The 23540-nt window shown below is 37.1% G+C and overlaps 1 protein-coding gene and 1 long non-coding RNA gene across 3 annotated transcripts in view; both read left to right on the top strand.

The window, feature by feature from the left end:
• LOC112156428 overlaps window positions 1-14409 on the top strand; it is a 35084-nt gene extending 20675 nt beyond the window's left edge. Inside the window, exons 5-6 of one of the 2 annotated variants that reach the window (XR_002920964.2) lie at window positions 3084-3206; window positions 13829-14409. This is a non-coding gene — a long non-coding RNA (uncharacterized LOC112156428). The remainder of the gene's footprint in view (window positions 1-3083; window positions 3207-13828) is intronic. The other variant, XR_002920965.2, reaches the window with a different exon arrangement.
• Window positions 14410-15325: 916 nt separating this feature from the next.
• Window positions 15326-23540, top strand: part of gal3st3 (galactose-3-O-sulfotransferase 3) — a 41197-nt gene continuing 32982 nt past the window's right edge. Inside the window, exon 1 of the mRNA XM_024288620.2 lies at window positions 15326-15766. The gene's annotated coding sequence lies outside the window, so the exon portion shown is untranslated. The remainder of the gene's footprint in view (window positions 15767-23540) is intronic.

The following is a 23540-nucleotide window of genomic DNA, read 5'->3' as shown; positions in this document are numbered from 1 at the left end:
TATATATATATATATATATATATATATATATGTATGTGTATGCATATATATATTTATATATATGTATATAAATATATATATATATACATACGTGTGTGTGTGTGCGTGGGGGTGTGTGTGTGTAATTTTTTAATTGATGCTTTTAATTTGGCTATATTGTGCGGAGAATCCTGCATTCATTTTAAAAAGTTCCTAAAAATTAAATCAATCATGAATCTGCCTGTGAGAATCTAATCAATCTGAAAGCAGACCTTTTAAACAAACATTGCCAATTCAGCAGAGAGGTGTTGTGCATTATTGCTGACCCACAAACAAACTGAAAACAATGAATTATACTGTAACGCCAGCAGGGTGCTTAACAGTCTGTGTGCAAATGGTACAGCTCATCACGCGGACGATCGATGACGAGAAGAGACAGCGAGGCCTCAACAAAGTGTGGCGTTCCTCTCAAGAATAATAACCCATGTGGAGGAAGCAATATGCTGCCACTGCAGAGTGGGTTTCAACCACAAAACCTCATTAAATCACTGCGCCCCCGAGACCGTTACTCAATCTGTCCGTCACCATCCAGACAGTGTTCTAAGCTTCGCTTAAAAAAAAACATCAAGGCAATCAAAAAATGTAATTCCTGCTAAGAATCCAAAGTAGTGGTTAAAAAATGCTAAAAGCCAGAAAACGCAGAGGTCTACAACCTTCATTGTTTTTGTTGGCTGCAGTTGACTTTCTTTGGTGTATTTGAAGTATCTAATACTAAGTAAATGGTAAAGGGCGTATACTAATCTTGTGATTTTCTACCTTCCTTTAAGGCACACACACAATCCAACACATTGTCACTCCTGGCTCGTCACTTTGGTGTTTGGTTAAGGACCCCTCCGCGTCACTTTTTGACATTTCAGGTGTCCCCAAGTCGTCATTTTTTGACGTACTGGCAGCTCCCATTAAATCACGTGACCCCAACGTCTGGGCCGCGAACCACAAATGGTCCAGTACCACAAGGGATAAGGTACCGGTATCCTAACCGACACCGGACCAGATGTGGTACTGGACGCGGTACGAGAGGCGAACCTGATATATATATATATATATATATGTATGTTTGTTATATTATATTATAAATATATATTTTTTCATTTACAAAATTAGTGTAAATGAGAAAATAAAACACATCTAAGGGCTATTTAAGTCTGCAATATGTCAATATGTGGCTTCAGAGACACAAGTGGCTTCTCCCATTTTGACTTTGTCCCTTAAAAAGGTCAAATGATAAAAAATTGTGTTTAGTTACTGTTATTTAATTGGAAGTAGAAGCACTTTTGAACAATGTTTAGATACTGCGCAAAAATAAAAAATGAAAAAAATGGAATCTTCTGTGAGAGCTGTGAGTTCATACGGAGCTTTATATACTTACTCTTCAACTGTCAAAAAGTCCGCCTGAAGGAGAAGTTTGAGGTGTAGAGAGTGTCAGACAGTCTGAAGCTGGAAGTTGAAGTTATAATGTTGAATCCCATCAGGGGTGGTGGACTGAAGGACTGGTTTAAGGCTTGTGAAGAAAAAAATGGGACACTGAAAGGAACGAAGAGAGAAGACAGGAGAACAGAGAGGATGCAGCTCAAGCTGAAGGTGGAGGTGGAATAGGGCAGATGAAGACTTGTATGACAGGTTGAACTCAAAGTAGGACAAGGATGTAAATGTGATGACACCTTTCAAAACTGTGATGGAATGATAGTAGGAGAACTTTAAAGAAGTAATGAATGACAAACATGTCATGCTAAACCTGTTCAGGACATGATGGCTGTAAGACAATAGTGTGTTGTAGTTGTGACAGCACATCTCACTACGGAATGAGTGAAGGAGAAAAGCGGCTTCAGAATCTTCTAGAATTACGTTGATTGTGCTAACAATTAAAAAATTACAGTAAATCAAAGAATATAAACACTGGCGCTCTAAGGGCTTAATGGTAAACAGGTCAAAGATAAACAGGACCATCAAAGAAAATACAAATGCAAAAAATTGTAACCAAAGAAATAGATTTTGAAAGAACTGATGGGATTTTTTCTAAATGCAACTTAGAAAGATTTTTTTTTTTTAATGGTACATTTTGATTGCAGTTGACTGCATGCATGACTGGCGCACAGGAATCCAGGGTTTGTTTCCCAGAAGGGGCGTGATTCATGGTGTGAATCCTTTAGCAAGACCCTTCACGCTACTGCCTGACTATGTATCCACAGGGGGGCTCGAGTCTGGGTCTTCCGGTCCCCAGCCCGGATAAAATACAGGGTTGTGTCAGGATTGGCATCTGCTTTAAAACTATCTGCCAATCCAAACATGTAGATCAATGAATGCGGATTCACTGTTCCAACCCCTGAAGGAATATGCCAACAGATGAACAACAACATTAGGAACTTTTGATTTCCAAACTGTGACTTTGGTTCATATTTCTTTGGCACAAATATTAGTTGAAACCAATTGAGGACATAACGGAGGAAGCAATAAAACAAAAACACCAAACGACATCCACATTTTTTCTTTTTATTGTATATACAATTCAAGTACTTCCTTGTTTGAGACAGTTCAAACATTTAAGTTACAAAGATATAGACAGATGGGTGAAGTTTGGCAATTTATTCATTTAATTCCCAGATTTAAAACACCAAGTGGTTGCAATTTACGTATCCTGGTCTCCTGTTGCGCAAAAAGAAAATGTATTTTTTTGCCTTGACTTGTTATATTTAATACTGTAGTTGGTTGATCTTATCATGTGCAGAGTTAATTTTACAATGAACTAAAATTTGTCAAGGGAAACAACATTTTTTTAATTTAAATAAATAAAGTCCACATACACACCAATATTGCGGAAATAGATTTCGGTTTTGGTCAGTGATAAAACAGCTTTTCACACTGGATCAATATGATGACGCTTTTCTCCACTTCAGAATCCACTCGAGTGAAATTAATTGCTCAAATGTATGAAGAGTTACTGTAGTCAAAATAATGTAAACACTGGAGTTTAACGATTAATCATCACAATCAGATGACACTTAAACTGTGTTTTGCTTAATTTAAACAAAGCTCGTGACTTACAGGTAATACAAACTCAAAACTCCGTGTCTCAGGAAACCTGGCTTCCATCCCACCTACGCAGTGCCACAGGCTGATCACCCACATGACACAGCGCAGACGCCATAAAAGGCAGCAGCAGGAATGAAGTAAGTGCACAGCTTTCAGAAATCCCAGTTATGCTGAAAATGGTCTCTTTGGTTGGTTTAATGTGACTATTTAGCTTTCAGAGACACACAGTTTTAGGTTTTTGTCCTTTATTGGCCATAATAATTAAATTACAACATTAAATTGCATTTCAAAGTGTGAAATAATTCAACAATAACTGTAAAACAACAATTTCTTGACAAACTTTTTGAGATAAACCAGACAGTGAAGTTATGTTTCCTATCAGGTGTCAATCATACACCTAGTTGGCACCCGGCAGATCCAGAAACTCAAACTGAAGCCAACAACAACAATAATATCAGGTGTTTGCTGGTAACACCTGAACACGATTTGGCATAACACCACTCTTCTGCTTTTTCACACATGCATGTTCCTCATGGTTTATTTAAAAGAGAAATAAACAGGCTTAGTCATTTGTTGACAACATGAATACTTATTTATTCAGACAGTTCTCATGTTTGTCTCATAGTGACGTCTCAGGCAAATGTCAAGTGCAAAAAAATGTTGGGTGTCTTTCGACAGCTCTTTGGTCTTGGCCATGTCAGCAGTTGGAGTCTTATTGATTGTATGGGGTGGAAAGGTGGCTAATTCAAGTGGACTATTTAAAGGCGGACTAACAGGTCTTTGAGGGTCAGAGTACTTTTTGCTTCACTCTATATCTGATTTATTTATTCCATAAATGTGTTTATTTATTGTTATTAAACACACGTTTTACCTTTTCTCCAAGAGACTTTCTGAATTGTAAAATTCAGTGGTAGGTGGAGAGTTGAGACGAATTTGACCTGAGTCACACGTCTCCTAATGTTTGGCCATTTGTTTTTGAATTGGTTTCCATACAGGTTGTAGCTCCTCCCAGGTGGACTTCACGCCCTTGTGTAGTTCACTTTAGGTCACAGCAGACAGTTCACAGATGCTAGCGTCTGTGTGTAAGGAAGTGTCTGAGTTCTTTCAGTGTTGGTGTGGTATGTGTCTGTGGTTTTTGGCTCTGGTTCCAATTTAAGGAATTCCTTGAGAACTTTTCGTGTTTTTTTTTTCATGGCGTTGGGGTTTCACAACACTGTGTGGCAACTCATAGCTCAAAAATTCTTTGGACTTTCTACTACTTTCTAAACTTCTTTGTCTTTCTACTGGCTCCCGGAATTTTCTCCTGTTAGTTGTTTAACAGCTATAGACAATGATCTAATCCATTTAGAAAGTCTAAAAGGGGAATATTTAAAGTAAAAAATATATGGTTAAATAAGAGAAATAGTTAAGAAAATGTGATTTTTTTTTTTAATTTAAAATTAGGGCTGCCAGATTTGTCGCGTTAAAAACGCGTTAATCTGACATGTGCTTGACGCCGACAATTTTTTACCCGCGGATTTTTCTCATACGTGCCTTTCCATACCGCGCGCGGACGTCCCGCCCTCAACTCACCGGCTGCTCACACTAGATCACGGGCGGGTCTCCAAACACCGAGCTGCTAGTAGGAACCGCCCCACATATGAATTTGTGATTAATCGCGAGTTAACTCTGGACAATGCGATTAATCACGATTAAAATTTTAATCCCCTGACAGCTCTATTTTAAATAATTTTTTCCCACTTAAATACCATGTTTGTAAAAAGTATATAATTATTTTTTTTCCTGTAAATCTTTTTTTTTATTTTTCTTTTGAATGTATAACAATTCCTGTAAACAGCAATGCTTTATATGGGTGATTGTTGTAGTCTCAAAGTTAAGCAAACTGATTTCACATCATTATATCAGTTTTGAAAAACAATTAGTGCACTATGACAGATTAACAAACAGAAAACAAGTCGATCCCTGTGTTTGTGATCATTTTCAGCCTCAGTAATACCAAACACTTTTGTTACACAAAGGTTGCAAATAATGCATGAGGGAAGACCTTGTTCTTGGGATTGCCTTCAGGGCCTGTGAATCACTAACCACATCTCTGTTAGCTTGAAATTTATATGTTTATCCTGTCAAACATCCCTGTCACCTCCACAGCTGCTGTAGACTGAAGCACAACAGGATTAGTATGATTATTAAAATCTAGATATCAATTTCCCTTTCAGGATAGCAAAGTAAATAGGGCTTTAAAATGGTGAAAGCAGAACCTTTTGTTAAAAATGACATCAGCAGAACATGATATATATATTTTCTTCAAACACTCCAACGAGTATTTTTCAGTGTGCAAAAGATGCCTAAAATGTCAGCATTTTTTTTTCCTTTTTCTCTCATGGTTTCATAAATAAATCATTTACTTTTTGAGGGGGTTCTTTGGTTCATTGTTTATAAGTCTTGTGTGTTTATTTTTCTTAGGCTGTGTTCGAATCCCATCCCTACTCCCTAACTACAACATGCCCACCAATTTTCCTAAATAAAAACTAAACAAATGTAAACATTTTACAAAGACAATTTATGAATCATTTGTGTTCTCTTGATGAAAACTTGAATGGTTCATAAAAAAATAATAATAATAATTGAAATACATTTTTTCCACAAAATATTGTTGAAACGCAATGCATTGTGGTCTATATTAGCCAATCTAGTGACCGTTGATGCATACTGACATACGGCAGAGACTTCTGGGAAATTTATGGCCACTATTGATTGATTGATTGGTTTATTTCAAGCATAGATTGAAAGATACAGGATAAAACACACAATTATTTCAAACTCATTATGTACTCATATGTAATACTCATTGATTATCATCAAAGTACAATGTCATATTGATGCAGAAAAATAATCATTACACACTGAGATCAAGTTTTAAAGTAACAATAGAGTTCTAATTGATCATTCTCTGAAATAATTCTTATATGTTTTCAGTAAACATTAATGATTCACACAATATGTAATAATCATTAGAACACATAATTACAATAAACCTAAAATCATTGCTATATATTTTGGACCAAGTAAAGAAAATTAATACCATAGTGATAGTAAACTTTCCAGTAATAATTACTGCATATTACATAACATAAAACTCATTGATTGCATTTGAAAAAGCTTTAATTATTTCATCACATTCAAGTTCAGACATTTGGAATTCTTCAAACACCAGTTGATCTTTAACTCGTCTTAGCTTCATATTGTGAAATTAGAGTTCCTTTATACATTTTTTTGAATTTATAAATGCTTGAACATTGTTTGAGCTCATTACTTAACTTGTTCCAGAGTTTAGTGTCACACACAGAAAAACAGAAACAGCAATCTGACCTTGAAGTTCCTGCATCCTCTCAGTTTGTTCCTCCTTCATTTTCTAAGAGCTGTTTTTGGATATTATATGGTAATGTTCTCCCACTAGCTGTGTATAGTAACTGTGCAGTGAAACACCATAAAGTACACTATATATAGTCTAATGAGGGGTCAAGGAATTCAGAAAGGCTTATTTCACAGTGTGTTGTTTTGTTTGCACACACGTAGGCATTTTGTTAGCGTTAGCAAAACAAAGCACATAGCAAAAATAATTTTAGGTGCAATAATAAAGCCAAACTTTTAATTTATTGCTTAATATCAAAATAGCTAACTGAAAAATGCTAAATATTATTGAACAAAATTATATAGAAAAACTCACACGGATACAAAATTTAATTTTAGATGCTAAAGTTGCTAAATATCTAATATTGCAAAAAGGCAAAAAGTTTTTATAATGGCTTCATTAACTCGAATAACTGTACAATTTCATATTTGATAAAAAAAAAAAAAAAAAAAAAATGTGAAATTGTGATTTTAGCTTAGGCTAGTAGTTTGTACTTCAGGGCCACCGTACAATGTGCCTCTTTCAGGAATCCCAAAGTCAGTCATTAGACAGAAGTGGAAATTCCACAGGTTTTCAGAGTTGTAGCACATTTTATTAACAATTTTAATGTGAATAAATAGTTTAGAGTGCAAGATGAGCCTTAAATTAAACAAAAACTGTATCCTTTTAATGCCTTTCAAAATGAATATTAACAAAGGGCTTCAGATTCATAAAAGTGTTCCTGGGAGCTTTAGCTCCAGTGTTTACATTCCATCGACTAACGTAACTTTTGAACCTTTAATGCAATTAATTTTTGTTAAAAGTTCAAAGCGTAACTGATAGGGTTGCCAGATCTTTTTACAAAAAAACAAAAAAACCTTCCAGTTCCAGTCAATGATTTCTGGGCGCCATCTTGTTGTCTGCAGCCAAGTTTTCTTGGAGAAAATATCAGCTGAAATCTGCCCCTAGAGGCCTTTTAAGGATCTGCAGCACTTCCTGGTTAGCATCCACCTCTTCCACATTTTTAAACAGTTCCACATTTTCACATCAGTCATCAACAATATTTCCCAAAACTAATCAAACCTTTGAGGTACAAGTAACTTTAAGAAGTTTATTATCCATAATCTGTAGCATTTGCTACACAAAGCTTTTTTTAATTTTTATTTTATTGTTTTTAGATTTACCAACAGGATCTAACTTCCAAAGCCTTAAAACTCTTTGAATGATCAAACCAGCTTGACTCTGAGGGCCTGACGTGTTGTTTCTTCACCATCCATCCACCCATCCGCTGTTCCCTTGAGTGCAGAGTCACGAGGTTTGCTGGAGTCCGTCCCAGCCACTTCAGGGCGAGGGCAGGAACACCCTAAACCGGATGACAGTCCAACACGTGCACACACACACGCACTTGACCACAAATTACCTCAAGCATAGAGCGAAATTGCCAAAAGAAAAATGCCAAAAGAAAAAAAAAAGTTTGTTAAAGATCTGTGAAGTTTTGAACTGTGTGACTTTTTAACCACATTCAGAAAGGTCTTGTGTTGGCTGCTTTGATGCAGTCATGAATCCAAACAACCTTACGCAAGTGCAGTTTTTTTTTAAATCTTCTCACATGTTCTCTGGGTTTTTTTAAAGTCTGGTCTTACTTTTTTCACTTTATAATTCTCTTGTTTAATATTTATCCAGGAACATTGAAGCGGGTGCATGAGTCATCATGTCTGAGTCATTACATAATGATTAAAACATTTTTACTGGATCCACAGGAGGATTCAGTCTGTGGTCTTACTTCCTTGTTTTTCATGTAATATTTTGCAGCAGACAATATTTAGACTGAAGAGTATAATATTTGAAAATGAGTGGGGTTTTTTCAGATAAAAAATGTTTTTTTTAACATGTTTTGTGGTATTTTTCTCATAATGGAGGACATATTTAAAGAACATTTTCATCATGTGACATGTTGGAGGAAGTCATGATATGGATTTACATCAATGTAATTATCTTTTCTTTGTCAATTTATGTTTTATCTTTTTGGTTGCCATCTACTATATATAAAGCACTCGAGGATTACCAACCGTATAAGTTACCATCTTGAATTTGTTTTCTTAAAAATTCCATCCATTTATTAGATTTGACAAAACTTAGCCCACATTTTATCTGAAATCGGTGCACCATTCCTGTTTTAAAAAGTTTTGATTTCTTTTCACTTTAATTTCCATGCATAACCCTGCTAAGCCATTAAAAAACTGACCGAAAAATAAAAAATATTTTGGCACTCAGATGTTTTTTTTAACCATTTGATGAAATCCCCCCAAAATATATATATTTTCATGATATATGTATCAATTATTGGGTGATTTAGTTCATTTTACCCATAACAATGTTAGCTTAAGTTCAGTAAAAATTTACTCACTGTCTCAAATTTGGTGCAAACATTTTTAGCTGTACATTTAGCTGTCTTTCAATCCAGTAAATAGTCATATTAGAAAATTAATAACAATAAATTAGTTATTCTCACTACTGAGTTTTGAAAATTAGGCAAATTTTTCCCGCCAAAAGTATTTTTGAGGGTTCATGGAAGCAGCCATTTTGAAATGAGCAGGAAAAGTCTTTCTACTGCCCCTAGTGGAATGATGATGAACTACAAGGAAGAACACATTAACCAAATTATATACAGTGTTTTTAAGGAAAGTTTGGATCATACAAAGGAGTTATGTATCAAATATGATACAAATAATTTCATTCACTAAAAAAAGTAAAATATTGTATCAATTAGCTAAAGTTGTTGCATTTAAAATGATTAGTTTTCATAAAATTAAAATTGAGTTAATTTAATTTATTAAAACTAATGTTTTTAAATGTAACAAATTGCAGAGCTTTTGTTAAACGATCCAAAGTTTTACTTTTTACAGTGTACGGTTTATGAAAGGCCTAAAAGATTATTATGACCAGTAAATTCTTGTCCTGATTTCCTCTGTTTGCATCAAAGTTATTAGCTGGAAGGATGGAGTTCATTCTTAATTAATCCGAGCTCTGTCTGCTTTCTATCCTCTCTTGAGCAGCTGTTTGCTTTGCCTCTCACTTTAGACGCTCTTCTGTCGATCCTCTCGGTGGATCTCCGCTCTCTCCGCCTCCCACAGCTTGTCTGTTGACCCTGTTCTCCTTCAGCCTGCATTTGCATTTCAAACACACCGAATTACTTCAAAAAAACATAAAGTAAGTTTCAGTTTCACAAATCACACTGTAAGTCTAAGATAGTTTGTGGAAAAACTATCCAAACTGGAAACAGACAAACATGTCGACTTTGATTTAAAACACTTTTTAGTACTTTTATGCACATACATGAGAGAGTGATAGTTAGCATTGGTGGCTCAAAGGTCCCGGTTTAGATGAAGGCAGAATGTGTTGCGTGGGTTTCCTCTGGCTGCCTCCCACAAACATGCACGCTTGGCTTGTTTGGTGACTCCAAACAGTGTTCAGATTGTCAAGGTGTACCGTGCCTCTGGAATAATGATGGATGGGGCCGGCTCCAGCAGACCTCTGAGTGGGGGGGATAGGAGTAGGTGTTGGAAATGAGGGAATGTTTTGATGTTTCTCTTAAAAGATCGCAAAGGTTCTCACAAAACCAGTTGAGGCAGCAAATAGAAACAAAGCACAACTGGAGAAGACGACATTAATGTTAGGATTTAAATCAGGACCAGACTGGTTTATAGGAATCACCAGGATTTAAATGAATAAAAACACACTTTGGACTTAGAGGAATGAGGGGAATGTCAAGGAGTTAACTTGTTTTGGTGAAGTAGTTTTTAAAAAATAATCATAAGAGATAATAAATACAGTCGGAGGATCAAATTTGTCAATAATTAAAATGAATAATTGCTTGGGTCTGTAGTAAAACACTGTATATTGTACTTTGAAGTGACATTTGCTATATATATTCTTGAAATTCTTTAAAATCATTGAAAATGTTTTCCTTGAATAAGAAATAGAAGATTAGATAGAAGATATTTTGCTAAGAAGACCAAAAAACATTTTGACATTTCTGAGACAAAAACGTGCTCAAAGCAGAGATGAAGCATACTGAGCTAAACCAACATTCATGTGACACACAACATTTGGTTAAAAGGATAAAAAAGATGTGATATTATGTTTAAAAAAAAATAATAATAATTAAAGTTCTTTATTGGTTAAATATGATGCATATTTAAAAAAACAACAACGAAAATTGGCCAAAATATATATTGTTCACAACTAAATGTTTCTATTCATGTCAATCTCAAGCTAAATATGAAAAATGAAAAATGTAAATGGCAAAAATAGATTCAAATGTTAATTTTAAATCTAAATACTAATTTTAACTGTTAAATCTAAAAGTTCAAACTAAGTGTTTAAAACTTTTAGAATGTGACCACGCCTATTAAACGAGTTGGACACGCCCACACCACAGTAACTTGAGACGAGTCGTAAAGAAAACATGGCCGCCACTCTCGCCTCTTTTAAAAATAGTTACAGGTGTTTGCGATAAACTGCTTTTAGTGGTACAATTCACTGGGATTATAGTGAATGAAATACAGTTATTTTTTTCCACTTTGTTTTCTCAAGATGAAATAAGCAGCAGACAGTGAAGACTGGAGCATGTGGGTGGAGTTAAACTCTTTGGGGCGTGGCCAAATTTTCCAATGTTTCTATAACATTGAGACATTCAGATAAAAAAAAAATTGATTTAAAATCATGTTTAAATTTAGACTTAGATTGACCGGTAAATAAATTAATGTACACTGCTCACAAAATTGAAGGAACACTCTATTTATTGGGCCTGGCGTGAATTGAATTAAACCTGTCTGATAATTTTCTGGTTGGTTAAGCAGCTGAGGGCCTCGTTAATCAATTTCAGCTGTATTGGTGTTCATGAATTAACAACAGGTGCACTTCAGTGGCAACAATTAGAAAACCCTCCAAACAGGACTGATGTTACATGTAGAGGTCATTTCAAGTTTCTCCCTCTTGATCTTTTTTGGCTGGTTTTCCACTCGTGCTGATTATGTCTTGATAATTATCTCTACTGGCAGTATGAGGAGATTCCTAAACCGTACAGAAGTTGCACAGGTTGTCCAACTTCTCCAGGATGGCACATCCACACGTGGTGCAGCAAGAAGGTTTAATGTGTCTCCCAATCTCCAGAACATGGAGGAGATTTCAGGAGATCGGTGGTTATTCTGAGAGACCTGGACAGGGCCGTAGAAGGTCCTCAACCCCTCAGCAGGACCTATACCTGCTCCTTTGGGCAAAGCGGAACAGGCTGAGCACTGCTCGTACCCTACAGAATGACTTCCAGAGGGCCACTGGTGTGAATGTCTCTACCCAAACAATCAGGAACAACCTTCATGAAGGTGGCCTGAGGGCCCCACGTCCTGTAGTGGGCCCTGTGCTCACTGCCCAGCACCGTGGAGCTCCACTGGCATTTGCTCAAGAACACCAGAATTGGCAAGTCCGCCACTGGCGCCCTGTACTTTTCACAGACGAGAGCAGGTTCACCCTGAGCACCTGTGATAGACGTGAAAGAGTCTGGAGAAGACAAGGAGAACGTTATGCTGCCTGCAACGTGGTTCAACATGACAGGTTTGGTGGTGGGTCAGTGATGGTCTGGGGAGGCATATCCATGGAGGGACGCACAGACCTCTACTGCCTAGGAAATGGTGCTCTGACTGCCATAAGGTATCCAGATGAAATCCTTGAACCCATTGTCAGACCCTACGCTGGTGCAGTAGGTCCTGGTTCCCTCCTAAAGCACGACAATGCCCGGCCTCACGTGTCAAGAGTATGCAGGCAGTACCCGGAGGATGAAGGAATTGAAACAATTGAATGGCCTTCACCATCCCCTGACTTAAACCCAATAGAACATCTATGGGACATTATGTTTGGGTCCATTAGGCGCCGTCAGGTTGCTCCTCAGACGGTACAACAGCTCAGGGATGCCCTCACACAGATCTGGGAGGAAATGTCATAAGACACCATCCATCGTCTCATTAGGAGCATGCCGCCACGTTGTCAAGCATGCATACAAGCTGGTGGGGGCCACACAAGATACTGAAAAGCATTTTGAGTTGCAGAAATTAAGTTTTAGTAAAAATGGACTAGCCTGCCACATCTTCATTTCACTCTGATTTTATGGTGTCTACACAATTGAGCCTCTGTAGGCTGAAAACTTTTATTTCTATTAAAAGACTTGGCATCCTTTTGTTCCTAAGACACTGTCCTGTCGTTATTTGTATAGATATCCAACTTCATATTGAGATCTGATGTTTCTAATGTGTTTCTTTAAAGTGATCCTTTAATTTTGTGAGCAGTGTCTATTTGTAGTAATTAGATTTTTAATTTATTTAGCAATTGAATCAGTGAGCTTTTACATAACACAGTATATAGTAGCTGCGTTTCCATTACACTTTTGCGCAAAACTTTTTCGAAATTTCTAGAATTTCGATAAAACAATGTTTCGAAAAAACAGCGTTTCCATTAAACCATGATTATGCGAAAAACTCGAAGTAATTCCCGCGATAAGTCATTAAAAAAACATGACGACGGATATAAACACTATTTTCATGTGCAGTAGATTCATTCACATTTCTGCCACGGAGCTAGCTCTCATCCTTCCCATCAGAGAACACGTCTACGTCTGATCCGAGCCTTGGAGCGGCAGGCTCCTTAAACGTGGGAGCGACGTAGAGTCAAACAGTTTGAAGAATTCACCGAAGAGCTGTGGATTCAGCATTTTCGCATGACACGCTCAACTTTTGATGAGCTGTGCGATGCTGTGCGGTGCCCAAGGCAGCCAGTTGCTGTGAAAAAGCGCATTTGACCAGCTTTTCCTGCTTCCTGTCCGAAACGCCATATCCGGTTAATGGTCACGTGACTCGTTTGTTTCGAAAAAAGTGTTTCCATTACAGTTTTTCGAAAAACTACTGTTTCGATACGGCCCAAATACCACCTCCTCTAAGCGCAAAAACTTTATTTCGAAAAAGGCGAGTTTTTTCGAAATTGTGGTGTTTCCATTAGGAGAATTTAATATCGAAATTCCGTTTTTCGAAATTTCAGAGTTAATGGAAACACGACTACTGTTGTTGAAAATATTGGAATAAAAAATGTAAATATTAGAAAAGTTTGTTAAATATGACAAAACTTTAATTTGCATTTGTCATATGACATTCTCATGACAGACACACAAAAAACAGACTGAAAAAATGAATGTGTCTTTTTTTTTTTTTTTTTTTAAGCATCTTTCCGTGATAACTTTTAGTCAGATAAAAATACATTAAACATGTTTGAAGTTCTGGTTTAGTGTACTAACGATGAAACTCTTTTGTTCTGTCTTTGCAGGTGGGCACACTGAATGTATTTACAGGAGAAACCGTGGGATTATTTTCTTCAGTAATACCTGACACATTGAACAAGCACCTGCTGGTGACAGTTGCCTCTCGTGCAGATGATGGCCTCGGGCAAAACACATAGGAGGATTTATGATGATTCAGGGAACATGGCATGCTGGGAGCGGGCTCAAATTATTAAAAAATATAATAAAAAAGTTGTTTTTAAAAATGTTGTTAATATTATGTTGGATGAATTCTTATTTTTAATAAACTTAAAATTTATGGTTTCTTTAAATTACACCTTTACTTGCTTTTTAAGCTAATTATTAGCAAGCGTTAGCGCCAGGGTGTGGTGCCCAACCCGCCTTCTCCAAAACCGTTGCAGTTATGTCATTTTAAAACATGAAAATCACATTGTTAGCATATTTCTGAATTGTGATGAAGTTTCTACAATCATTGGCCTCCATAATTGCTACAGGAGTTTTTTTTATTTTTTATTTTTTTTAAGAGCCTTAAGGGCTAGATAATCCATCCATCCATCCATCTTCTTGACCGCTTTGTCCCTTTCGGGGTCGCGGGGGTGCCGGAGCCTATCCCGGCCACTGATGGGCGAAGGCGGGGTACACCCTGGACAGGTCGCCAGTCTGTCGCAGGGCCTCAATCACACACACATTGACTCTCACATTCACACCTAGGGGCAATTTAGAGTCACCAATTAACCTATGAAGCATGTTTTTGGACGGTGGGAGGAAGCCGGAGTCCCCGGTGAAAACCCACACATGCACGGGGAGAACATGCAAACTCCACACAGAAAGGTCCCAGCCGGGAGTCGAACCGGGGCCTTCTCGCTGTGAGGCAAGAGCGCTAACCACTGCGCCACCGTGCAGCCCTGGGCTAGATAATATTGTTTTTTAACCTGGAGGCTACAGTACATCATATTTCTTCATTGGAACAGGATTTGTAAACATCAAAAACTAATAGTATGATATTTAAAGGCATAAATTTCTCAATAAAATCTTGGTATCAAGGGATAAAATCTGGTAACAGTCTTGTAACCATATTTGTGATGAAGTTACCATAATTAGAGTTAAAAAAAAAGGAAAAATGGACCTTAAAAGCTAACTGACTTCAGTTTACCTCCTCAGATTATGAATAATCTTTGGGGTTTGAAAGCCATGAGGCAATAGGAGAGACTCTTCCTGATTCCATTGAGACTTGAGGTGTCAATCCCTGCGCACTCATTGGTGTAATGGGAGGTGACAGGCTGTAATGATGAGTGTCACATTCCAGGAAAAACTCAGCTTTAATTTTCATCTTTTTAGTTTGGCTTTAAGGAATGTCACGCACTATAATTAGGATCATTTGGGAGGACAACAATCGTTATTATTATTATTATTTTAAAAAAGAAGAAGAAGAAGAATAGTGCACACATATTCATTAACTCGTGCTAGTTTGTGTGCACGCGCACGTGTGTGCACAGATTCAGAGCAACAGCCTTACCAAAAAAAAAAGGGAAAAGAGAGACAAAATCACGCACTCGCGCGTCACGGGCGCCAAGGCGCGCGCATTGGCTACCCAAGGGAGGGGAGAGAGAGAGAGAGAGAGAGAGAGCGAGAGGGGGGAAGGCAGGAGAGGGGGGCGAGATGCGCAGCCCCAACAGAGGGAGGCAAGCGCCTCGCGCCTCATAGCACGCGGACCCTCCACTGGATAACAGTCCTCCTCACTTGACCGCCACACCAGAACGGAACCCCCCGCCCCCTCCTCAAAAGACAAGACCGTCAGCCTCCGAGCCCATGAAGGAGAGCCAGGAGAGGACGCGTGGGAGGAGGAGGCGCGGAGGCTTCCCTCCATTATAAAAACGAAGGAGGAGAGGAGGGGAGACGCCGGCTGGACACATAGCGTGGAGGAAATCAGCGCCACGGCCGTCATTGCACCCTTGAGACAGGAGGTGAGTAACGGCGTGTCTCCATTGTCTGACATCAGCGCGCGCGGTAATCCCCGCGCGCCGCAGCGCACTTTGACTGATGCGGGAAAAGTGATCAACGGGGCCGGCGGGGCTCCGGCGGGGCTCCGGCGGGGCTCCGGCGGGGCTCTGGCGGGTCTCCGGTGCGTCTCCGGTCCGTCTCCGGTGCGTCTCCATCCATTGTGGCAGCTCTGGACTCTGGCTCTGACTGGAGGAGCGCGCTTTTCCTCGGGGGGGAAAATACCCCCCAACCCGCTCTGCTCTCGCCCACTTTAGAATTTGTATCCTTATTGTTTTAATATTTCACCATTTATAGAAAGAGGAGACGTTTTCGGAATCTGAAAATCAATAAAAAACAGTAAATTTAAATACTAAATGTATTTATTATTTGTGATTTTTACACATAAGGTGAAATTTTACTATTATGTTATTATTATTATTATTATTATCAATACTTGTGATTTTAACATATATTGATTTTTTAAACTACATTTTACATAAATTATTATTTTAATTTATATATTTTATGTGATTTTTACACCTGACGGGATTTTTTACTAAACCAATTTATTTTTATTTTTATTATATTTTTATATATAGATATTTTTAATTGTTACATATGAAGAAATAGTTTTACTATTATTATTTGTTTATATTTTGTGATTTTTATTCATGAAGAGATTTTTACAACAAATTTCGAATTATTATTATTATTTAGAGGATTCTTTACTACACCCAATTTTATTATTATATTATATTTATTTTCTAATTTTTTTTACATATAAATTATTTTTTACAGCAATTTTATAATAATAATATTTTTTTTATTAATATATTTTTAGTTACTTTGACACATGAGGGGATTCTTACTTCACTAAAATATAATACATTGTAATTATTATTATTATTATTATTATTATCGTTGTTGTTGTTGTTGTTGTTGTAATGTAGTGTTTTATTTTTTACAAAACTTAAATAATAATAATTAAAAAAAACTAATTACAGCAAGCAGAAATACAACAATGATTGTATTCCACACAATATCATTAACTGAATCTTATTTTAAAAACTACACATCTAAATTAAAATAAATAAAATCTAAAATTAAAGCTGAAAAAAATGTAGCCTAAACAAGATATCAAAGCAAAAAATATCCTTGAAAATAAAAACATGTTTTTCTTCTTCTTCTTCTTTTTTTTCATCTTACCAGTTTGTAAAAAACAGTTGGAAGAGGACTACGTTTGACAGAATCAAAACCGATAAAGCAGAGGGGAAACCAGGAACCATCAAGAGTCCACCTCTGTTCTTTCCGGGATTATAAAGTGATATAAAACAGCTTTTATTAGTACGTTTAAAACAGATGTCCGGCTAATAAACTTAAAGCACATAACAGGTGAACCTAAAGCCAAACAAGTCTCATAATAACATCTCCAAAAGAATAATTCAGTCAGCCATTAAATATAGCTGGTACTACGTCTAATAAGCTCTGAAACGTTTTTATATGTCAGCCGTAAACGTGTTGGTGGACACTCTGACAGCTCAGAGCTTTGTATTTCAGTCTGTTGTTTTCAGAGTTCTTAAGTTTTGTTTTTATTTTTTTGGTAGGTGACGTGAAAACGAAACTATCCAGCAGAAAACCCAACAATAAAATCTATGTGCACTTGCTTTATCTGTTTATTATGCTTACACTTCTGCAGTGTTTGAAGGTGAACCGAGGTCCTGACTCTGGGATGTCTCATAACCCGTCATGGGTATTTATCTGATCTTCAACAGGCAGAAATATTTTTTACGCTGTTCTGATTTGCGGTCTTCTATCAACGCGCCGTGGAAAAGTCTCCCGTTTGTCCGTCGTGAGCGGGTCTGTTCTGTTTGACCGGAGCAGTTCTTTCTGCAAGCGGAAAATGGTTCACAAGGATTCGTTACCCCGTGTAGCTTTATTTTGCATGGGCGTCATGCAAAATACATGACAAGGCAGCGCTTTTATTTGTGTAGGTACTGGAAAAACATGATAAACACACAGGATGACACAGCATAATTTGATCGTGTCTGATGACTGTCCAAACAGATTTAAAAAAAGCAAAAAACAATCATAGTCTTTTATGTCCTCTCCCAAAAGAGAATCTCCCTATTAATTAATTATTAATGTTTTTATTATAGTTACAAGTTGACAGATCATAGTAGACGTTTCAGTGACGGTTGTGTGTTAATGCAAAAGTTTGTCAGCAAACAGGGAAGTAGGCGTGTAAAATGTTAATTTATTTTCTGCTTTATGAGAGATAGGTAAATCTAAGCATAGATGCTGAACGTTGACGACATGTGGCTGAACTGGTTTAGATCTAAAGAGTGTCGCAACACTCAAGATTAAGCAACAGTGGAATGTGAAATGATTCTGGAAGCTGCAGCGAGTTTAGAAAAATAAAGTGTAGGATTCACGAAGAGCTAGCTTAGTTTTCTGATCAGATGAGCAGAAAATAAACTTTAAAACTATAACTTGAGAGTGAAGGTGTCTGTAGTGCACGTAAACTGTCATGTTAGCGGAGTGTTGCAGCACACTGCGAAAAATTCTAAAAAAGGAAGCTCAGATTTGTGGCGCAAAGCCTCCCTGCTCCACTCCCATTTGAGGACAAATAGATCCATTAACGTCTTCATCTTTCTTGTCTGAGCTGACATCTGGATCAAAACTGTACGGCTGGATGGCTCCGATGTTGCTCTGCACCAACGCTAATGTTAGCTTGCGGTTGCGAGGAACTTTAAGCTATCCGGAGAGAGTGTAAACAAAGGAATGCTGGGATATCAACATGAGACTTACCTCTGCACCTGCAGAACATGTGTCTTAAAAAACGACAAAGAGTTTATGATTTTAGCTAAAAGTGGTATAATGATAATTAAAAGATTACTGGGAATTATTTTACATTAGATAAAAAATATAGTAGAGTTTCTTGAATTTTCTTTTTTTTCTTCTTTGACGCTGAGAAACCTCAACCTTATGCTGCTGGAAATGTAATTAACATGTCATTTTAACACTTTTCTATCAAAAATAGTCGGCAACCTGTGGTAGATTTTTGCTGCAGTCTTTAAATTGATTGAGTTATTATTAGCTATGGCTAACTACGAAACTACTATGTCAACTTTTGATTGTTTGTGTGTTTGTTAAGGAGGCAACAATTCACTTTTCACCTGATTTGGTTTAAAACGCAATTTGTGGGTCACAGTTTTGTTTCAGTTTGATGTATGGTTTGTATAAAACAACAATAACACCTGATAAATTCAGGAAAAATATATTTTTTAAAAGTGCTATTAAGCAAGTAACAATAGAAAAATAGTTCACTTGGCTTTTACGAAATATATTACAATGAAATAAAACAAAAAATAATAAATCTTTCTTAAATTTACTGTATTATCAACAATAGATTATGAAGCACACCACCAATGAATGGTTTATTTTTTAACTTAGAACTACAAGATGCATTAAGCAAGACTAAAGTGTCTCTATAACATAGCATGCTACACGTTAGCCATGTTAGCTAGGTTAGAAACGTCAGTCGCGTAAGGGGATTCATAATTCTTATAACTCCCAACCTTGTTTGCAACACGTAAAAAAACAGACTGATACTGCTAAACTACTACTAACTCTCAAACTTGTTAGTAACTTTAAAAAAACGCTACATGTTAGCCGAGTTAGCATATTCCCTATACCTGTAGCTTACATAATTGTTTGTAACACCTAAAAAAAGACTGATATCACCAAAGAAAACATTATTGTGACTAAGCTAACTCCCAACCTTGTTAGTAACGTGTAAAAAAACCCAAAACATAGTCAGTCACTACTACACGTTAACCACATTAGCATATTCACAATAACTCTCAATCAAACATTGGGACAGTGTACTATGTACCTCTTAAAATTGTTTTGAGCACAACCAGAATTAATATTTATGATGCGTTCTTTGAAAAAAAGAGGCTTTTTAAGTGCACCTTTTAGTGTGTAAAATAATGTAGTGAATACAACATTGCTAGAATCTCAATGCACCCTATCTAAAAATAATACGAATCCACACACCTCATCTTGGAAGAAGAAGATTACAAATCTCCCTGCTTTGATTTAAGACGGTTAATGATCTTTGATTATTGCCAGTTCAATATAAAGCATCCATCCATTAGCTTCACCGTGATTAAGGTCATGGTGGTTGCTGGAACTCTGCCTAAAAGCAAAAGCAGGTTACACCCTCGGCAACGCCACCACTCCCATCCTCAAATGTTCACTCCACAACCAATTTTTTGGATTAGGGATTAACATTCTCACAATGTGCTAAACGATCTGTTACTCAGTTGCCTGTAATTAATGAAACGCCTCCATTACTGCAACCGCATGCCTCCTCATGGAGGTAAATTTGCTGCCTCCTGTGCACCCACGCTGGGTTTCAGAGTAAAGCAGTAAAGAGCTCTGAAGACAGTTTATGAATGAACTGGCTCATTATCAGAAACCGACTCCTCTGGGTCCTCCGCAGGTCTCGGCTACAGCGTCCAGATTTTAATCAGGGCAATAGGAAAAAAAACAGGTGCTGGTCCGGTTTCTTCTTTCTTTTGTCATCTATACTAGTTTGGAAAATATCCCATCAGAGGGGACTGATACTGCTATAGTGCACTGAGACTCATTTCCTCACTCTGATCCGCATGTCGTCTCTGTACATCTGTCCCGTTCTTACCACAAATCATGTAGCTCACAAAGAAAAAGGACGCCGTTGTTTTATTTTTCACATCAGTTGAAGTCGTTTTGTTTATGACCAACCCACTGGTTGACTTTCTCACGCATACATCAGTACATGACAGTAAGTCCTGTCCTGCATTCCTGCAACACCAGGGTCACCACAGAGTGCATGTGAGGCATCATGACTAGTTGAATTTTAATGTTTATTTTGGTGCGACTAAACTTTAGCATGGAAAAACTGTTGCTTTTCTAGTAGGTAGTGAGGTAAAACCCCTCAGCTTGTGTGTCCAAGGATTTAAAATGAGATTTCTAAAAGAAAATATCTGCTTATCATCTTATATTGTGGGAGATTTTAGTTTTGTTTGTATCTTGTCTTAAAGTTCTGAAGGTTCAAGCTATCTGGCAGCCTTGGATCAGCCTTTTTTTATTTAAGATATTTTACTTTTAACTGAACAATGTCAAAAAAATAAAGCTGATATCAAGGAAAACGTATTATTATTTTTGTAATTTACACACATTTTGCTTGTATGTGAGCATACAGAAAGTTATTTATTTTGTATTTGTTACCAAACATTTTATTTATTAACTCACTAAGACTAAAATTGAACATAACCTAATTTAAGGAAAAACTCACTGAGCAGATGTTTGTGAATAAATACAGAGCAGCACTTTTTTGCATTTTGAACTTTAGAAGAACGACACCCAACAAATGAAACAGATGGTACTTATTCCACGTAAATACCAAGAGGATGCATGCACATTAAAACAGTGAGAAACAGCCCGTCCTCTTCATCTGTATTAGTAGTTAAAATGCACCGTGAGCCGGGGTGATTAAAAATTAACTTGGGCCAAACTTAGCCGGCTGCACAAATCTGGGTAGATGTGTGAATGTGCGTGCATTCGTTCTGCAGCGGGCAGATGGAGGCTAAGGACGCACTTTATGTTTACACTCTCTTCTCGTCTGACTGGGTCATACTGGCTCACACGCACATGGAGACATCAGCCAGTTTTTTTCAGCATCATCATTTCAAAATAAAAGTCATTTGGTTAATTAATACTTTAACACTAGAGATTTTGTGTTTAAGCGTCACCTGTTTATCCAGTTTATCCATTGTAAAATCGTTCCAAAGGGTTTCTGTTTTTAAAATTATGACTACACTGTTTTTAGACAAAATTAAAAAAAAAAAAAATTGCAGCGGAAGTAAGCCACAGCTGATATCCCGTCATCCCTTTATTTGCTGGCTTACAGCCCCTCACAGCCCCAATTTAACATTACCAGTACAACCAAAGTGGTGAGCAATGCAGTTTTGATCCAGATTCCAGCTCAGACGAGGAGAACAAAGACGCGAATCACAACTGAGAGCTTTTTCAAGCTGCTGGTTTTCATCTGCTCATGATCTATCATGACTTGAATAAGGAAATACTCAGAAATGCATTTTTATTCTTAAATTATTTAATCGTACCATAGTGAGAAAAAATACTACAAGGGGGTGTCCAACTCAATCGCACAGGGGACCAAAACCCAAAACACACCTTAGGTCGCGGGCCGAAAAGATAAACATATATTGAACACTCTAAAACGAAATTTTTAAAACTTTAAAAATGTAACTTTTTAACATTATTGTGGATAAAAAAAAGGCAGGGATAATTTTCCAGAACAAATCAACTTAAACCTTAAATAACTTTCAGTATTTTACTCTCCATAAAAATATATTTTGTCCTACAAGTTAGAAATGAGAGCAAGATAACAACTATAACAATAAAATAAAATGATCTGAAGGGCCGAATAGAATTACCCAGGGGGCCGAAAACACAATTTTCATGAGTACGATCTGCTTTTGGGGCGGAGCTTAAAGCTTTTTAGTTCAAATACTAGGGAGCTTGTTAAGTAGAGAGTCATTTCTGGAGGAAAAACAAAAAAAAGCTCTTATTGTGTCGTCCTATTGAGAGCTGTTTTTACTGCAGCTGTTAGTGGCAGATGAAGACAGATGGACAGGGGTTTTTATCGGGGTTTGGGCCCCGCTCCAGGGAGCTGGCCTCGGTGCGAACGTTTTCATCTACTCAGAGATCGCCAGATTCCAACCAACCCTGGATTTAAAACGGTGGGGGCAGCAGGATTACGCGAGCAAAGTGCTGCGTCTGGACGGTCCTGCTGCAGCGCTTGACACGAAAATGTATTATTCATTATGAATTCCAAATGAAACCCAAGTCGCTTTGTTAGACAAGCTGGTATACCAAGACTTACAAGTTTGACACAGATTTGGCACTTAATGCTTTTAGAGGGCTGGAAGTGTAAACACGGAGCGAAGAGAATAATCTGACAGGGATTACCGGGAAAACAAAACAGTTTTAGATCCAATAATTTAAGATTACGTGCTTGAAAAAATAAAATATAAAATAAAACAGTTTATACAGATTAAAGAAAATGTCAAAAATATTTATATTTTTAATTCAAATCCATCAAAAACTGAAAGTATTTTGGTTCTTTTTATGTTAATGTAACAGTTTTACTTAATTTTTTAAGCAAATCTTTTATTTTTTTGAAGCCTTAAAGCATATTTTCTGGAAACACACACATAAAAAATACCTAATATTATTTTAAAACCTTAAGATAGCCTCTTTCTGTAATTACTGCAAATATTTTATGTAAGGGAGGTGTCAAATTATGTGTTTTTAGTTACATTTTTGTGGTGTTATCACAATAAAATTGATCAAATACTTTTTAAAACTATGTTCACATTCAGTATGGATTTATTTAAAGGCTTCCTAAAGTATAAGCATGGATTCTGAATGTCTCGTTTGCTGCTTTCAAGTCCTTCTAGTCTGCTTGTAGTGTGTTAGCATCATTTTTTTTCATGAGTGTTTAGGTTCAGGACTGCATTTGCATCCCGGCGTTCTCCTCTCGGTGTGCTGGCGTTCCCATGACCCCCAATGAAACACAACCCTCAAGAACGCCACATAACACAAAGCACAATCGTCCGAGAGAATAACTGATACTGGTCAGTTAAGAGCTCAGCTTCTGCAACTTAACAAGTCATTCGATAGTTTTTT

This window comes from Oryzias melastigma, linkage group LG18 (assembly GCF_002922805.2).
Source record: "Oryzias melastigma strain HK-1 linkage group LG18, ASM292280v2, whole genome shotgun sequence".
Classification (NCBI taxonomy): domain Eukaryota; kingdom Metazoa; phylum Chordata; class Actinopteri; order Beloniformes; family Adrianichthyidae; genus Oryzias; species Oryzias melastigma.
Note: the sequence above shows the minus strand (reverse complement) of the source record. Positions and strands in the feature narration are given on the sequence as shown.